The sequence below is a fragment of the Centrocercus urophasianus genome, unplaced genomic scaffold, assembly GCF_019232065.1.
Source record: "Centrocercus urophasianus isolate 14NV4802_14NV808 unplaced genomic scaffold, USGS_Curo_1.0 seq_10, whole genome shotgun sequence".
In the NCBI taxonomy this organism is placed as follows: Eukaryota; Metazoa; Chordata; class Aves; order Galliformes; family Phasianidae; genus Centrocercus; species Centrocercus urophasianus.
This window is the reverse complement of record NW_024884142.1, coordinates 38,674,903-38,692,964: the sequence shown is the minus strand read 5'-3', so window position 1 is coordinate 38,692,964 and position 18,062 is coordinate 38,674,903. Positions and strand designations below refer to the sequence as shown.

General features: G+C 41.0%; 1 protein-coding gene across 4 annotated transcripts in view; it reads left to right on the top strand.

The window, feature by feature from the left end:
• The window catches only part of FYN (FYN proto-oncogene, Src family tyrosine kinase), a 127,848-nt gene that overhangs the window by 67,964 nt on the left and 41,822 nt on the right, over positions 1 to 18,062 (top strand). For all 4 annotated transcript variants that reach the window (XM_042818987.1, XM_042818963.1, XM_042818977.1 and 1 more), the window contains exon 3: positions 7,450 to 7,584. The gene's annotated coding sequence lies outside the window, so the exon portion shown is untranslated. The remainder of the gene's footprint in view (positions 1 to 7,449; positions 7,585 to 18,062) is intronic.

Below are 18,062 nucleotides of genomic sequence, written 5' to 3'. Positions count from 1 at the left end.
GCGGAAGGATCGCTTTCCTTGACCTGCTGGATGTTGTTGGCCATCTTTGCCATAAGGATGATTGTTGGCTTACATTCAACATAGTGCCCTCTGGAACACCCAGATTCTCTCCTTCTTTCTAGCTGCTCAGCCCTCAGCATGGGGGCAAGACTTTGCACATCACTTTGCACACTCTACTTCATGAGTGGACTGGCACATTTCTCCAGCCTGTCAAGGCACCCATGAATGACACAGAGTCATCTCACATATCAAATGCTGCTCCCAAACTTTACGAGGATGTAGTCTCTGCCATTACCTAGGAATTAATGAAGAGATTAAACAGTATTGGAGCCAGTATCAATTTCTGGGGCACACTACTGATGACCTGTTCAGAGGGCCTTAGTCTTCCTTTTGCTGCTGATACACATGTAGGAAATCTTGCTGCTTTTCACATCTCTTAGCAGATTCAGCTTCTTTGGCTTTCCTAACCCCATCTGACCCTGTTTCCATCTTTCATGCTCCCATTTTTATGTTTGCTTCTTGTCAGGACCATCTTGTGTCCTGGTGTCCTGCTACCACTGCCTGATTTTCTGCATACTGAGATGGACCACTGTGGAGCTTGCAGGAGGTGGTCCTTGAAAACCAATTCACTCTGCTGGACCTCTGTTTTCTCAAGAGCTATATCCCATGTGATTCTCTTAAGCACATTCCTAAAAAGACCAAAGTCAATTCTCCTGAAGTCCAGAGTTGTGATCCATCTCGTGATCACTGCAGCCAGTGCTGCTCCTGACCTTTACATCGTCTGGTCTTTGTGGGCATAAGGTCCAGCACAACATTTCCCCTTGTTGGCTCCTCCGTCATCTGTCAGGAAGTTACTTTTAGTGTGCTTCAGGAATCTCTCCTGGATTGCTTGAGCCCTGCTGATTCACCTTGGCATTTTTAGCCTTTTCTCACACTTAATGTGTCTGCAGCTGCTATTTCTTTGTGCGAGCTACTCAGTCATTTTACGCAATTAAACTTTCGAACCCCATTAAGCAGTGATCTCCTGTAGCGAGTAGTTCGCAAAAGGAGGCTATGTGAGGCTCCTACCAAAGTGCAACATGTAACCCACCTAACATATTGGGTTTTATTTTCCTCCCTTTTCTCACGCTTAAATGTAAAATAAGCATTATACTGTAGGAACCAGGCAAAGGCTAATTTGCCTCATTTGAATGTGAAAAGGAGCCCACATCCTTCCTGTGCCCTGCAAAGAATGCAAAAAGACTTTACAGAGAAAACAGATGTACTAATATGTATCACTTGTGGGGGGCAGGGGGAACCAGGGTGATGCCACTAAAGCTGTGCTGAGCTTGCAGGGAAACAAAAGCATATAAAATATAGTGCTGGGAAGCTGACAAAGTTGGGACTGTTCTTTTTCAGTTACATTTGTGCTCCTGGCATTGAGAAACTGCTCTGAAAAGTACGTACAAAAGAAAACATGTAGCATCTTTTCTTCACAAGAAAACCTGCACTGAAGACATTCACAGTGCTCAGATGCAAACAAAAAGCAGAAGCCCCAGCCTATCCTTTGAGAAAACTTCTGGATTTCAAGGACAGTATTGCCTTACCAGAAGAGTACACCACTCCCGTCATAAGTGAAAGAAACATAGCTTTCTGAAGTGTCCATTGATTTTATTTACGTATCGAACTCCCTGACCTCTCTAACACACAAGTACGAGGTAGTGCTGTCAGCTCTCCAAAACTACAGGATGGAATGGGAAGGGTTTTAATGGTTCCGAACAGCATAGAAAATATACTACAAATGAAGTCTGGATGTTATTTCTGCAGCTGTACAACCCACTTCAGAACACCATCTTTTCCTGAATTGTCTGTTTATCCCTTTTTAAGTACTTCAGTAAGAAGCAGTCAGCACTGGTCAGCCAGTTTGGGAATCTGCTGATGCTCAAAACTCCCAAAATTCACCAGTCTGCCTGATGCAGATTTGGCCGAGAAGCATTGCGGAGTCTCTTGCCAATTTAGCTTGCAGACAGGAGGCAGTTGCTTACGGTCATTTATAATATTATGTGTGTTGTTGGCTGTAGTAGTAAATGAGATATCTATAGGAGAAAGCCTGAAAATATCTTCTTAAAAGGCTATCTCAGTCTTCCTAAATTAAAAACTGGTTTTGCAAAAGCAATGAATTAAAATGTAACAATTAGTCTTGTTTATTTTTTTCAGCAGTGGTACATGGGGAAAACCCACGGATTGGGTGCAAAGTTTCATGAAGGCATTGTGCGAATGTCCCTAAATGCAGCATAACTGCCATTGTCCTACAGCATGGAATACTAGGGCTCAGAACCATGAGAAAGACCCTTCAAAGCTGACACCATCTTCTGGAAGTGTTTTTAATTTATGGGAGCTTAAAAACTATAGAGCTGATGCAAAAATGGATATGAAAGGCTCAGTAACCTTGAAAAGAAAAACCGTAAGCCCACTTACCTAAATCACACTAATGTGAGTGCAGTACAACAGCTTGAGATGCTTGAACATGATTTACCTGCGGGCTTGTTTTGTAGGATCAGGGTAAATAAAATCTTGGCCTTGAACTAGTATCAGTGTTTTGGAACAAACACCTCAATGCGGCATGCTGCAGAAGGAAGGAAGCAGAATAGAAATTAGATCTCTTTCCTTTCCTGCATTATTTCTTGTAAGTGCAGTATTCTTACATATGGAATAAACATTTCCTGCTGTAAAAATACTGCAAGAGCCTGCAGCATCCAAATAACTGATAATCCACTGTCACTAAAAAGTGGAAGTCAATTAGACCAGCATGTTTAAGGAAGCATTCAAAGCGTGCAGCTGAGCAGCTCTGCAGTGCTCCAAAAAGACGGTGAGCATGCACTGCCTGATAACTGCTGTGACTGTCAGCAACTGCAGCTTTGCACTATGGGAGGAATTACAAACCTCGACTCGTCGTGCAGCATAATGATACGGGTTCATTTGATTCTTTTTTTTCTTTTTTTTATCATCTGTGTATCTAGACAAAATTGCATGCGTATTTTATCCTCTCTATTCCTTGTGCTTTAATTCTGCAGCGCGGATACTTTATTTATCTCTGCCTAGAATAATGCTGGTTTGTAACACTATTCCTCAAGTTGTCTGACGGTGCTATTAAATCCAAGCTGTGCTAACTGCCCTGTCATTGCACTGCAAGAGCAGCCACAGAGGTGGGAATCCAATTTAATACGAGAAAACTTTTATTTTGATTAAAGTGCTTTTCTCATTCCTGGTTTTAGGAAAATGTTTCAACCATACTTTTGCATCCTATACAAATGCTTTAAAAATTAGCACAACAGCGTGAGAAATTCCAGGAATTCCTAAGGACATTCAGTCTGACTTTTGATCAGCTTTTGTCATCTGACTCTGCTGTAGCTGATCCAAAATTTTCTTTCCTGCACAAGGGGCAGGACACCATAACATTACAGTGACTAAAGTCTCCTGATGATGATGAGCTTAAAATCCTAATTCCCTGGACAGCAAAACACTTACGTAAGTCCCAGCGTACCTGAAAAGGCCCTTTAGCCTCCGATGATCAGGCAAGCTGTGGATCATACTTCATGGCCATATTGTGGTGGCAGATCCTACAAAGGGTGAGAGATGAAGGACAGGAGCCTTTTTTTATTTGCACGAGGCTGGTTTTTATGCCCAGGATCAATCAAATAATTTAGTGGCTGTAATACGTGCTCGTTCATCTTTCTAAGACCTTGTTTCTTAGGGATGTTCAAAACTATAATTTTTATCTGTCTCTATCATGGTTGGATGCAGACTTCTATTGTGATAGAGTGACCCACACAAATAACTGCAGAAAAGGGAAGTGAGAATCAATTTTTTCAGAAGACTTTCTCTGCTGGAAGTACTCTGGGTACATAGAAAGGGGAAGCCTTGAGAATCTCATCTGGTTTTATGTGATATAATTACAGGTAATCTGCCTGAACTGACTGATGGGGAGGTGGAGGAATGGGAGAAAAGGAAAACAGAGTAGCAAAGGTGGAAACCTATCTTAGGAATTGAGGTAAAAGAGAGAGGGGAAGATCAGCATGGGATTTGCTCCTTTGTGCTGTATTCATTGCATAAATCTGAGGGAAGAACCATGTTCCACCTTGGTGTTTTCACTTATGAGTTCCAAAAACCTACACCATTGCTGTGTGTTCTTTTCTCTTTGTCAGTCACACATAATTTTTTTCAGGAGCATCTGTGACCAGTTAGTTGAGTCTTTTATTCTCAAACTTCCTTGGTCTACCATAGATAGACCGTAATTCATACCATAATTCATCAATATTCCCAGCTTCTGTTCTTGCAGTCCCTGTGCAAAGAAATAAGCATTGTTCTCCAGCACCAAACTATGCAGCTTCAAAGTTGTGTAAGCTCGGGTGTTTTAATGAGTGGTAGGGCAGAAATGTGTCATCCTGACCATAGTGTTGAAAGCAGGTCCATGCAGCCCCTCAAAGTTTGGAAAAATGAGAGAAAAGGAAGAAAAACAATTTGCTTTAAGGGGAGGGAGCTGTGTTGTGACTCTTTTCAATGTCCTATGATCATAAAGGACTGACTTATTCTGTTCCTGGAATTTAAAATTAACTTAATCCATGGAACAGATGTGTGTCATGCACAAAGAACAAATTATATATAGAAATCATATAAGTTAAAGCTATAAATCAAATGCTGTGTGTATATATATATATACATATGACACTTTGGAATTGTTTATCCATTTCTTAGTGAGATGTGTCAGTTTTGCTGCTGAGAGGTGAGCACGTGCTTGGCTGGGTTTTAGGTAAGGAGAGGAGACCTGGTAAAACCCTTTTCTAGTCTCTGTTTACATCAGCACTTTCGATCTGGCTGTGTCCAAAACAATTATGTCAAAGCAATTGCCTGCATTTGTTTCTTAGCGTGTTCTCTGGCAGCACTGTCGCTTGAGGGTCAAACTGGAATACATTAAACTGGAATTGGGGCAGAAACTGCAGCCAGCTTCAGGTCAATGATGCCTCTTGAGATTCGTGAAAGTGACACTTCTGGGGTTCATTGCATTAACTTCCATAGCATCGCTGTGTCTGGCCTGGGTGAGTTACAGAGGCAAATCGTTAGTCTCACTTCTTCCATTTAATTCTCTCTCTGTGTGTCTGGAGTAAAAGGACAAGCCCAGCATTTGGCTTATACTTTAATATTTCAAAAAGGTTTTTGTTCAGTCCATATGTTAAAGATACTTGCTACTAGTCTCTATGCATTTATGTTTAGGAATTAGCCACATCTACTGTCTTTTGAAGTAAATTTGTGGATTCTAGCTATGTGATGTTTGTAGTCTAAGTGGAAAAATAATACATTTTTCACATAAGCAAGCTTTCAGAAGGCCTAAAAAACACGCTTGCACAACTGCTTAACAGGACATCCTGGTACTGTGGGATGTAGATGGGGATGTGCCAGAGGAAAGGGGGAGAAAAATGCATGTGGGAGGACGGCAAACATTAAGGTATAAAAATGCACTATTCAGACTGTACTTTATCCAGCTTTGATTCATCTTCTGTTAGAAGCTCTGCAATCTTGATCAAGATGAACTTTTCCAAAATTTTTGCTCTTCAGTGAACAAAGAATTGCCAATCACACATTCGTTTTTGAGCCTTGAGGTCTGTTGATAGGATTACCAGGTTTAGCAGAGTTGGTTTGGTGGTGGCATGTGTGTGAATGCATGTGCATATAGGTACATAAATATCACATTTGGATGGAACTTTTTTCTCTAACATTTTCACAAGCTTTTTTAGTTTAGTTCACTCCATAGAAGTTCTGTACTTTGGCCAGTTTACATAAGATGGGATGCTCCCTCTGTATTTGTAACCTAGTAGTACAACTTTACTGTGCTGTTTTTGCTGTAGAGTCATGAATAATTAACTGTAATGAAATTTTTATATAATGTAATGCCTTTAAAATCTTCACAGCAGCATATGTGAACTAAGTTTGAGTTCAAGTAACTGAAATTATTTGCAGAATGTACTTTGCAGCATTCGATCATAGATGGGTTCATCCCAGAAGCTTAAAATAAGCTGGCACAAATCAAACATTCCCCAGCCTTTATCCCCCCACACATTGATGGTATTAATATTTTTGGCCAAAGGCCTGGGTAAAGACAGACAGCATGAACAAAGACCTTGTTCTATGTCCTTAAAAACCAAATCTAGATATTGACAAGCTGTACTAGAAGCAAATTGAATAGCCACTGCCCTCCACAGAGCACAAGGTCCTTAGGAGCCCATCTGCCATTATCCAGCCTGAGAACACAGCAGCAGAAGTTTCCTTGGTGGCAGGCAGGTCCCTCAGCAAGTGATAGGAAAGGAGGTATGCATGTCCTGAAGGGGGTGCCTGCTCAGAGACACTAGCTGGTTTCCTGAAGAAGGTAGCTGGTTCTTAAGTTCATCCTGAAAGGATGAGGCTGGGAGAGGAACTATCTACAGGATAGAGAAGAGTCCTTCCTGAGGTCACCTTCTTTGGCTGTGGAGTAGGATCTATCTGTAAGCAACAGACAGTGGATCAAGTGACTTGCTGAAAGAAGGGCTAGCAGGTTTCATCTACAGAGAGATGTTAGAGAGCTGTAAAACCTTCTTCCATTTCCAGAAAGTCGCTTCCTTGTCATCTCAGTTGTCAGCAACTTTGTGCAGTGAAGTATTGTGTCGAGTCAAGTGGTGGCAATCCAGAGAGAACTGTCTGCAGATCCTATAAAGGGATGAGTGCCATCCATACTAAGACAGAACCTCAGCCCCAGGAGACTGAGTTTTCCCTACAGTCATTCAGTGTGCCATGAGCAGGAAGGCTGTCAGGATTCCTAAGAGGAGAGAGCACTTTTTTTACTGAAAACACAGGACACTGATGCTGTGATTGTTCCCCTGACCTCCAATATTTTGTGGGCTATAAATACCTACTAGAGGTCCCGCTAACCATAGCTGAGTGGATGTTCATCCTTAAACCAAACATGAGCATCTTCACAACCTGGCAGAGGTAGACAGTACATCACATCTGATATGAAGGGTTAATTAGTGGTTAACGACCCCTATCATTAGTGATCATTAGTATTAAAAGAAAAGTAAAAAAAAAAAAAAAAGCCCCTGCAGTCTGGATTGGATTAGTTTCCAGTTCCACTGAGTTTTCCACTTTTGCTATAGACTCTACAGTTATCAAATTTATTTCCCAGATGAATACGCCTATGCTGTGAACAAAATAACACATTTTCCTTTAACCTTTTTTGATTATAATGAAACCTTCTGCTCTTCATTGTTTTCAGTGCTTTAGTCATTTTCTTCTGGACATGCTTCATTTTTTTCAACACTTTATTTGAAAAAATGAAGTGGCAGAACCTGCTACGTTATTCAAGTAGAAGAAGAACAAGAGTCAAATACAGAGTTACTATAACCTACATACTCATCTTTTCTTTTTCATTTGTTTCTACAGCTGAGGCTTACATTAGCCCTTTTGGCCACAGCGTTTCATTGGGAATCCATGTTCAGCTGATCACCCACCAGGACGCCTGGTCTCATATTTAGTCTCTGCTTCAGAGGATAGAGTCCTCTCTCTCCCTCTCATCCTGTAAGTATGGCCTCTATTATTTTTTCTAATACAGTGGTCTTACACTTGGCCATATTAACACCTATACTGGTTGCTCACTCCCATTTTTGTGATCCTCCTCTTGCTCTGTCTCAGACTTGTACTTTTGTTTGTTTGTTGTTTTTTTTGCTGTCCCCATTCTTGTTATCTAACTGTAATTACTTAACTTTAATCCATGTCGCTGATAAGGCTGTTGAATAGCAAATAAATGGTCACTAGTTCCTGTGGGAAGCCAATAGGAATCCATCTCTAAAAGTTTCCCATTTACAGTTACACTTGGACTTCTTTCATTTATCACCTTCTTAATACATCTAATATGACTGTGGATTCAGACATGACTTCATCATAAAATATATTTGACTTTTTTTGCATGACCGCACATATTACTCTCCATATATGGACACCTGCTCTGAATGGATGAATGGATGGAGCAAATTCCACATGAACTACAAAGCATTCAATTTCTTTGATATTCTGCAGATTGAGTCAAATGACTTAGACTTCTAATACTGTCAGCAGCACTGCCTTCATCATGTGAACTTGTAATGTTTGTATGAAATTACATCGGATTAGTTTGACAGGGTCTGTTTTTCTTAAAGCCAAGTTGATTGACTTTAATTATAGACCTTTGTTAAAGCATATATATATATTATTAATCTAGTCCTGTGTTTTTAACCTCTACAAAATACTGGAAACAAGCCAACTGGCCTGTAATTACCTTTTTTCCTTCTTAAACACTGACCCAGCATGAGCCACCTTCTTGCCCCCAGTACTTCCCCAGCAGCCCAGAACTACTTTAGAAGCAGCAGCAGTAGCTCAAAAGCTAGCTCTCCAAAAGCTTCTGAGACAATGAATTTGAAACGCCCAGAATCTTGTACCACTGCTAGGTGCTACTGTAGTGGGAAGTTTTTTTGTCATGATCATGAAAGTAATACCTGGACTTTTACCTGTGTGCTAATCAGAAATATTTACTAAATAACTTCTGCCTCTGACATATTGTTAGAAATTACTCTACCACTTTTATTGTTTGGGAACCATCTTTTATAATCTTCTTATAAAAATGAAAAATCACAAATCTGTTTTCATTTTTTCCTAGTACCTTCTTGCGTCCTTTATGTAATCTTTATATTATCTTGTTATTATCTTTTCTTCTTTGTGTTTTAATTTTATATATAACATATTTTTTCACTTCCCTGGTAAGACCAGCTGTTGGATTTTTCATTGTATGTTATTTTTATCTAGTATAGTTTTCTTTTCATGGTTGTAACATTTTAGATATTTAGGAAAGGTCTTAAACCATATGCAGACATAAACAATTTTCTTTAAATTTTGTCTCCAGCCTGATTTGACTCTCACTTACTAGAGTTTATGATAATGCCTCTCAGGAAGCATACATTGTTTTTAATTTATGTATAGATGAGCAGTGTGTGTTCATATACTGTCTAAAATTTTACTGGTCTGGATTTGATTGCAGATTGTGTTAGTTATTTGCAAAGAAAGCATCAGTCCTTTTCAGTGTAAACAAGTAACCTTCTGGTTTGTGATCATTTGTTCTCTACTGAGACAAGATTTACAGTAGGAATTGTCTAGTTCCTCTGTTAACATACATCTAAGTCATATGGCCAGCATGACACTGCACTTGTGCAAACACTGCTGTTCCTGCGTGTTGCTTTCCCTGTCCGGGGCAGAGAGCAAGTCCCGCTGTGCTTGATGTGGTAGGGTGACCAAGGGATTTAGCAGTGTGCTGTGTGATTTTGCTGTTGAAGCTGTGGTCACAATTCTGAGTTCTCCATTCCCCTTGGTGCTGCAAGGCCCGTATTGTATATGACTCACTGACAAGGGTCAGCTTACTGGCAAGAAGCACTGAAGAAGGCAGTTGTTCCCTCCTGTTCTGTGATTTCAGCTATCTGCAACATTCCAGGTAATACTTCAACCTGAATGTATCTTGATGCATAAATATCCAAGATTACTTTCAAGTTCTTGGCCACGCAAACAGACGTTGTTTGTGACACATAGGACATGTGACATAAGAGTCAATTCCCCTCTTTCAACTGAACATCTTAAATTCATTGCAACCATTCCTTTTTGAGATTATAATAAGCAAAATTTAGCCATTAGTTTCCAGTCATTAGCAATGCTACTCTGCAGACAAAGGTTTTATCCATTTTTATAGATGCTTGTAATTAGCACATAAACAGCTGAAAAGGGTCATCTTCTTACAACTTCTGCTTTGGTTGATGTTGTGCTCGATACCATGCTTTTGTGCTGAATGTGCTTTTGGTTGCTTATGTAATCTGGCTTCTCTTACCAGCCTGATCAGTGGAGTGTGTATTCTTTTCCTATTGAGAGGTCACTTTCTCTTTACAATGCTCTCTTCCCATGATCTGCAAATCTGACATTCTGCAGTCTTCCGGATTTTGTCTTTTTGTGTGAGGTAGGAGAGAAGAGAAGGAAGTCCAGACAGGATCTCCAGATCTCCTGAATGATAAGCAGTTATATAGTCACAAGGCACTCACTTCCAATGAAACCCCTGGAGCCTATCTGCTCCAGATTATGATCCAGTTCTGCTCATCTCTTTTGTATCAAATACGAAGAACAGAGAAATCTCTATTGTCTGCCTCTTCCTCTGCAGTGCTATTTTTCATTTTCCTGGTGTGGATGGCTGGAGGTGTTATCAGGGGCCCTTTGGGTCACTGCTTTATAACCACTCATACTCAGAGAACCAGTTAAACTGGGAAGAGCACGCAGGGATTTGGAGGGGGTCCTCAAGCACCATCTGCAAAATACTACCAGTGTCCAGAGGATGTGCATTTGCTTGTTCATGCTTGTGCTATTTGCTTGTGGACCACCTGAGGTTTTTTGGGCCTCTATGCTCCCTTGGATCGCAGGTCAAGGAACACTATTGTAAATAATCCTGCATGCCAGGTTGAGCAAATGTCCACTTAGACAAACATCCGCACTCTGTTCTGCATGACTAACAGGGTCTTCAGGTGTGTTTTTAGACCTTTGCAAATGTATGTTCCTTTACAGGCCATATTTAAAGCACAGTTTCTTCTCTTAAACATATAAACTTTGAGAATGAAATAGGAAGCAAAATAAATAACGAAAGCGCACTTCTTCTGGCTTCGGGGGGGGCTATGAAAAATATTCACATCTGATGTTTTTGTCACTCATCGAGTCATAGAAAAATGAGCTGAAAGAGACTAGTCCATCATTTTGAGCAGAGGGAGTGCTATGTCTGATGTCTAGCTTTCACATTGCCTTGGGTTGTTTTATTGTCCTTGCCAACAGAAAGAATTTTCATCCCTGACACATAACCTAAATATCCACAGCTGCCATTCAGTCCATTATTTCAATACAGCTTTCTGCTTAGGCCATGAAGGATTAAAGTAGGGCCTCCTGCCTGTAGCTGCACTGATGAGACTGCAGTAGCTTTAATCTGAAGTATAGGGCTCTGACCTGTAGCTGAGTCACTGCACATGTGTATTCCTTGCAGATCATGTGAAATCCCTTGCAGTTTGTGAAATAACCTCAGGTTCATGATGAAATCAAAGTCATGCATCCTTCTTTCTCTTACTTGCCCTCAGACATGGACATAAATCTTTAAGTCGGACCTACCATATGCTTAGTGATATTAAGTATTTTAATCAATGTGAAGGGAGCCTGCAACTGTTTGCTAGCTTCCTTTGGAAAATGCACATCATCACAGCAGAATCTACTTTCATGGCCCTTAGCTGATATCTGATCACTTTTAAGCTCAACCTTCTCTGCCTAGCAGAAGTGACCTGCAGTTTGTAGGGTCCTTGGCAAAATAAAGCTGAGAATCACTGGACTTAGTGGAATTGTAGCTGAACAGCAGAGGACTGTATGCACTGGCTCTGCCACTCTTCTGCATGAGACAGTGCCAGTGAGGACCTGTATCCTTCTCTGTCCCATTGTGCAGAATGTTCTTCACCGTAGTCTCAGCCTCCTGTACTCTCTTTCCAGATTTCAAAATCTCTCTTCAAAATGGAAGAGATGGTAGTATGTAATCTGGTAATCCAAATTCATCTCCAGGTTGCATCCCAGCTCTTTACCATCAGGTTAATGTGTATATTATGTATATAACCTGTATAACTCCGAAGTTATTTTCCAGGCTGGGAACAACCAGACATTCACATTGCTTGCTGTGATGAACTGACTGGCCAGCAGCTAAGCTTCCACCCGGTCACTCGCTCACTGTGCCCCAGCAGGAAAGGGGAGAGAAACAGAGGGCAAAAGCCAAGCGAGCTCATGGGTCAAGATATAAATGGTTTAATAAGTGAAAGAAATAAAAAGAAAACAAGTGATGCAAAAAGTACTCCCTCAGCACCTCCCACGAGCAGAGCAATACCAGCCAGCCCCAGAGCAACAGCTGTTTTCAGAAAACTCTCCCCCACGCTTATCTCTGAGCGTGGTTCCCTTGGGTTGCTTTGTGTCAGCAGTCCCTGTTGTGTCCCCTCTCAGCCTGCTGCCTACCCCCAGCCCACTCACAGGGTAAGAAACAGAGAAAGCCTTGATGCTGTGCTAGCATTTCTCAACAGAGGCTAAAACACTGGTGTGTTATTAGCCTGTTTTGGTCAAATCTAAAGCATGGTCACCTACTAGCTGTGAAGAAATTGACTCCATCCCAGTCAGACCTAGTACTCTTACCTAAGGTAACTCAGCTGTTAAGCAGTGAAACCACAGTGGCAACAGCTAGATTTGAGAAAATAGGTCTCATTTGTAGCACCATTTCTTTTTCTGTGTCAGTGTAGGCAGAGTTGTAGTCCATTCCCACTACTGACATACACTGACTTCAACGCTCCAGTTGTTCGATTTGTGGCCTTTTTCACCACATGGTTTCCTTCTTCTCTGGGATCTCCACCTTCAAGTTTTTTTGCTGTTGTAGCTAAAGCCATCTGCAGTTCTGGCTAGAAGACTGGAGATTTCTTGCGACCTGGCCTCAGGCAAATTTTTGCTCCTGTTTAGGAAGGAAGGTCCAGTCAAATAGACAATATAAGGAACATTTCTAAAATAGTAGCAGTAACCTAGTAACCTAGGCAATATGTGAGCCCCTTCAGGAAAGAGCAGCCTTAAATGGTCTCAAAGCATATCCTTTCCTTGTTTGAGACTCAGCTTGCTCACGTTTTGTTTCTATCACAGCTTCTGAGTTCATCAGTAACAAACCAGCAGTCAGGCAAGGCAGAGATATTTCTGCATAGGCAAAGAGGGGTGAGGAGGCAGCAATGGTGTTTTTTGTTTTGTTTTTTTTTTGTTTTTGTTTATAAGAGAAAATCTTTCTCTATGCTTCTTATTTGTTTCAAAGAAGCAAATAGGCCAAATTTCTTCACCTCCCCCTTTCCCTTCTCTTCCCTGTCCATCCATATTCACATTTTGCATTCCCCTCTGTGCAGCTCCCATGCTGTGAATCAGATGAACACCCATTAATCCTGAGTAGATTCTAAAAATAAGAATTGAGAGGAAAAAAAATCAGAACAGTGTGCATCAACCTGCAATCATCTTTCAGTTCTCTTGGGGTGGGGGGGGGGGGAAAAAAAATAAGAACACAGGGGAGACAGTTTCACTTCTTCTCTTTCCAAGATAAAATGCTTCTGACATTTGCAGCAGTTGTTCTTCTGATAGAGGATTTCTAATTTATATACTTAAAAGGCACTTTAAAATTTAGGCACATTAGCTCAAAATGCTTATGCAGGCCATCCACCCACTTCTCTCAGCTGCTGAATAGAGCTACCACAAGCAACTTGATGAAGGAGGAATGTAGCTTGAAATCATGCTACTGAATTTACATTGTCTTCTTAAGTGTTACTCAGAGCCGAGGACAGACCCATCCTTTCTGTGTTTTTCACTGCAGAGTAAGCTGTGTGTTCACTGTGAGTAGTTGCTGCCTTTAGCTGTTAATTTCAAAGCTTCCCTGAACTCATCTTAAGAACAACAAAAAGGAAAGAAATCCTAGCTGAAGGTTTGTGTCTGACTCGCTCTTCAGTGTGAATGCAGAACCTGTGGGAGTTCCTTATCCACTTGGCTGTAAGTAAACTTCTTTCTTTTAGATTGCATCTGAAATTTGGAGGTTGGTGGGGAAAGGAAAAGCCTGGGAGAGCATCTCCTCACAATTCATCTTCCCATTCTGCACTTTTCTAGGGCATCCTTTTTTTTTTTAAAGAAATGAGTACTCTAACATTGTATAAGGCATAACTCAGTTACTGCTACTTTAAGAGATTGCAGGGTGAGACTTTTTTAAAATTACTTTGTATGTTCTGTTCTGGGTTGTTTTTCACTTTCCTGGAACGAGTATATCACAGAGAATGGAAAAGAATTTGCTGTACTTGAAAAAGACAAGGCCATAACATTCACAGACTCAGCTGGCAGAGAAGCTAGGAAACAGGGAGGGTGGCAGAGTGTCTTTTTGATGGCAGCTGGGAGGGTTCATCTCCTGCTCTTTCATCAGTTGCATCGGGGAGCTTTTGATTGTGGCTACATTGTGGTAACGCATTTCCTTTTGGCCTTGCCGAGTGACCATCCCCAGCCAGCCTCTGGCCAGCCCCAACACAGTGGCCCTCCAGTCAGCAGCACGCATGGAGGCAGTTCTTGTCTCTCCTGCCCAACTGGAGCACTGACTTCCCTTTTCCTCTCTGGCCTCTAATAAACATGACCTAGTTCTAGCTAGTTCCCTTACTTTGAAGCTACACAGGGGTCGGAGAGGTACTGTACCCACTGAGCGTGACCAGCAGGGTGATCGATCTGTCAGAAAATTCATCACTGGCTTTCAGTGATCCTACCCCATGAATTGTGCTCTCAGCCTCTGACAGAAAGCAAGTCTGGTTGCAGTTCAGTGAAGTCCTTCATCTTGCACTGCCTTGTGCTAGTTACGCCCTCTAAGGCTGCCCAAAAGTAAACATGCAAGAAGCAGCACAAATCTTCATTTAGCGTGACTTTTATCTTAGCAAGGAGGTAAGGCAAGCACAGAGCAGCTATATTTGCAGACGTTGCAACTTAAACATGGCCTGTCATGTTAGGAAGGTGCCATTCCCAAGGCCATGTCCGAGTCATGCTTCTAGTGGGGAGGAATGGCAGGATAGACAGCGGCCTTCCAAAGCTCTCTGCCAGTCCTACTGATCTCATGACCATGGGAGCTGCTGGTTCCCCTGAGGGCTTCTGACACTTATTACAGAAATCTTCCACAGCAACTTTATGCCAACAAGAAACAATAGCAAGGGCGCTCCAGCACTGTCAAAGGCATTCGCTTTGGGCCAGAGCAGTATGGCAGCAGGAGTTCATCTAAAACCACTCTTCCTGCTGTTCCTGTGATGGAAGTTCTCTGACACTGAGCACTGCCTGCTCCTGTTCCCAGGCATGGGGCTGCTGCAGGCAAATAAGCAATTAAAATGCAGAGATTTTTCTACTCAGCCCACTGATGGAGAATCTGGTTGTGGAGCTTCAAAAGACTCCCTTCAAAAAACAAATGAAAGCAGCCTAAGCATTTTTCAGTGCTGTTTTCTTGCAAAAATGCTGTTTCAATGAATTCATTGATCCTGCTAATGCTCAACTCAATGTTTTGCCCTGTTGTTTCAGGCCTTTTGTTCAGGAATACCACTGTGTATGTGCATATTATTAATAGTCACAGAAAACCCAGTACTAGGATTGCATCTTCTCTGATTTCCATTTTTTAATGCAGTATGACAGGCATTGAGCACATACACGTAGATTTGCAGGAGGTCTACACAAATCCCCAGTCACCTTTTAATGCTGAACCAAATCTATCACATAGCAATAAACCTCCCTTCTTTCTGGATTCAGCTATTAGTAACAGTGGTTCTGATAAGAATTGTGTGTGTGTATATATAGTAACCAGCAAGCTACTAGCCTGAGAAATAACGAATACACAACAGTCAAATCATTTTACAACATTTTTTTGTATCTTTTTGACTCCTGTAAGTTGCTGAATCACTGGTCAAGCTGGGATGGAGGCAGTCCTCTAACAGATCTGCCAGGGTCCAGTACGCTCTGACCAAATTTTTAGTGCTATTCCACATATTGCCCTGAAAACAGATTCTGGGCATCCAAAATACTACTATGAGTGTATACCTAATTCAAAGAAAGATCATTGAGCAAGTAGCTTGAAAATTCTCTGTAGGACAAGGTTTAAGTGCCTGTTTGTTGCCCATCTTGGGCAGCCTTCCTAATGACTTATTGTAATACTCAAAGTGAGTGAACAAGACTTTTCTGAAAACTGGATTTTTTAATGTGTCTAAGGCCTGTGTTTGAAAATACTTACTCCCTCAGTTTCTCTCCAGGGACCTACTGATGGTGATGTGAAAAGTAAAACAATTCCAACTTCAGGGTAAATTTCTGTGTTGATTATTCCCTCTCTCTGGCCCACAGGAGACATTCCACAGAAAGCTGAATTCTCTTTCAAAAGTTCTTGTAGTTCTTATTCTTGGAAAGCCTGTTCTTTTTGCATCTTCCCAGAATGTGGCATTTTGAATATTAAATCCTACTGCAACTCATGAAACTTGGCTTATTTGATGTCACAGTCTGATATGCTGTGGTGCTTTCAGCAAAACATGAAACACCAAGAAGATATCCCTTGGGGAATATTTTGTTCAGTGCCATACTGGATGCAAGCCTGGTTTGATTAGCAAGTACCACAGAGACTGAATAAAAGCCAAAGGTTTTATTCTTCTGATTCCTTTTCAACATGACTGTTTTTTAATTCAACTTTCCTGCTGGTGCTTTCCTGTCAAGATTTGTAAGATTTGGTCAGAAAAAGACAGTTGACAGCTACCATTCAACCAGTCTTTCCCTTTCATATCTCTCACTGAAAGAAGTTCTCCTGAAAATAGAGATTTTCTCCACAGAAAGCTGTGGAGAGAAAGAAGAGCGCAGCCCTGCAGGCTCCGCACTCTCCCATCTCTTCATCCCACAGCACATGGGAGCATGCAGAACAGGTAGATGTTCCCCTGCATCTTCCCCTGCCCCACCTCCCCCACCCCAAGCATTTTAAGGACATGCTTTCTCCTGAAGTTTATTTTTTTTGAAAAATATCAGGTTCTGAAACAGGTACTGTAATTCAGTGTTTCAACCACAAGTTACAAAACCTTATGAGAAAGCTTCTGGCGCTGTGAGGCACGGAATTTACACTAGTCATTCTCCCATCCATCTCTTCTTCATGGTTTGCAACTGCAGAAGCTTGAGTAGGCCAAGTCTTATCAGTACTTCTTATTTTTCACATATGGCACATTTTGCTCTTAAAGTATGAGAAATGAGCGTTTCTTCATATTCCTGGACTTTTCCCAGGCTGCACTGAACATGATTAAGGAACAATGAGTATATAAAAACCTAATAACAATAAAATTACCTTTATTTCTTTGTTAAATAATGTTTCCACCATGTGGGAGGAAACTACTCTTCCGGTTAGGCTGATGTTGGATCAGTTGCAATGTAAATGTTGAAGTCCAAGAAATGTAAGAGGGACAAGAAGAGAGACAAATATTGTAACGGTTATTTTCATTTGACTCTAAGGAAGTCTCAGAAACCATGTAAATGTTTTATATTTTCATGAAAACACATGGTTTATATTGCCCATAAAAATGCATCTTGAAAACAAATAAAAGCAATATGTTTGCATAAGAAAAGTTAATTTTAATTAGGCTGGTTACATACCTTTTAACAAAATTGGTGGCAAATTATGATAGCACTGCATGACTCTATAACTCATACATCTGAGAAATGTTGCCTTTCCTAATGGAAATGGAGTAAAATCTCGTTCCTTTACCATAAGTTGCACAGCATGTTGGATGAACAATCTAATGATTGTCTCCTGAGAATTCATTGTAAAACAGCTCCAGATTTGGTTTGGTGATCTCAGTGCTGGCTGAATAACACCAGCCTTCCAGTGCTCCAAGTGCTGACATGCGGGGTGAGCAGACTTTAGGATATTAAATGCCTTCTCTGTGATACTGAAGGAAATTGGTTTTTGGACTCCATTCATTCATGAAAAGACTGATGCTGAATGGAGTTTACATTTATTGTCTATGAAAACCCTGAGTTAGCTGAAATCTCTTCAAGCATGCACTCACACATGTATTCTCTCACATTTAGCAAACTCCCCATGATATAAAGTAGCTGGCTGCAGTCTTTCAGCCAGGAATAGACAACGTTAAAGGAGTTGGCTTGAAAAGTTGCATGCACGTTAACACCATCTCTTACATTTTACAAGAGACTGCATTCAAGCAGTCTTTATGCTTGGATTGTCTGGACACTGACAAAGTGGAAAGGAGCAGCAGAAAGAAAAAAGCCTTTCTGTCAGTCACTAACTTTGCATCAAATTCTCCCTCTCTGTATGCTGCCATTGCACAGAAAAAAAAAAAAAAAAAAAAAACAGTCAAAAATCAAAGTAGTGATAATTCCTTGTTTTTTTGTTTATATTATTCCTTATAAAA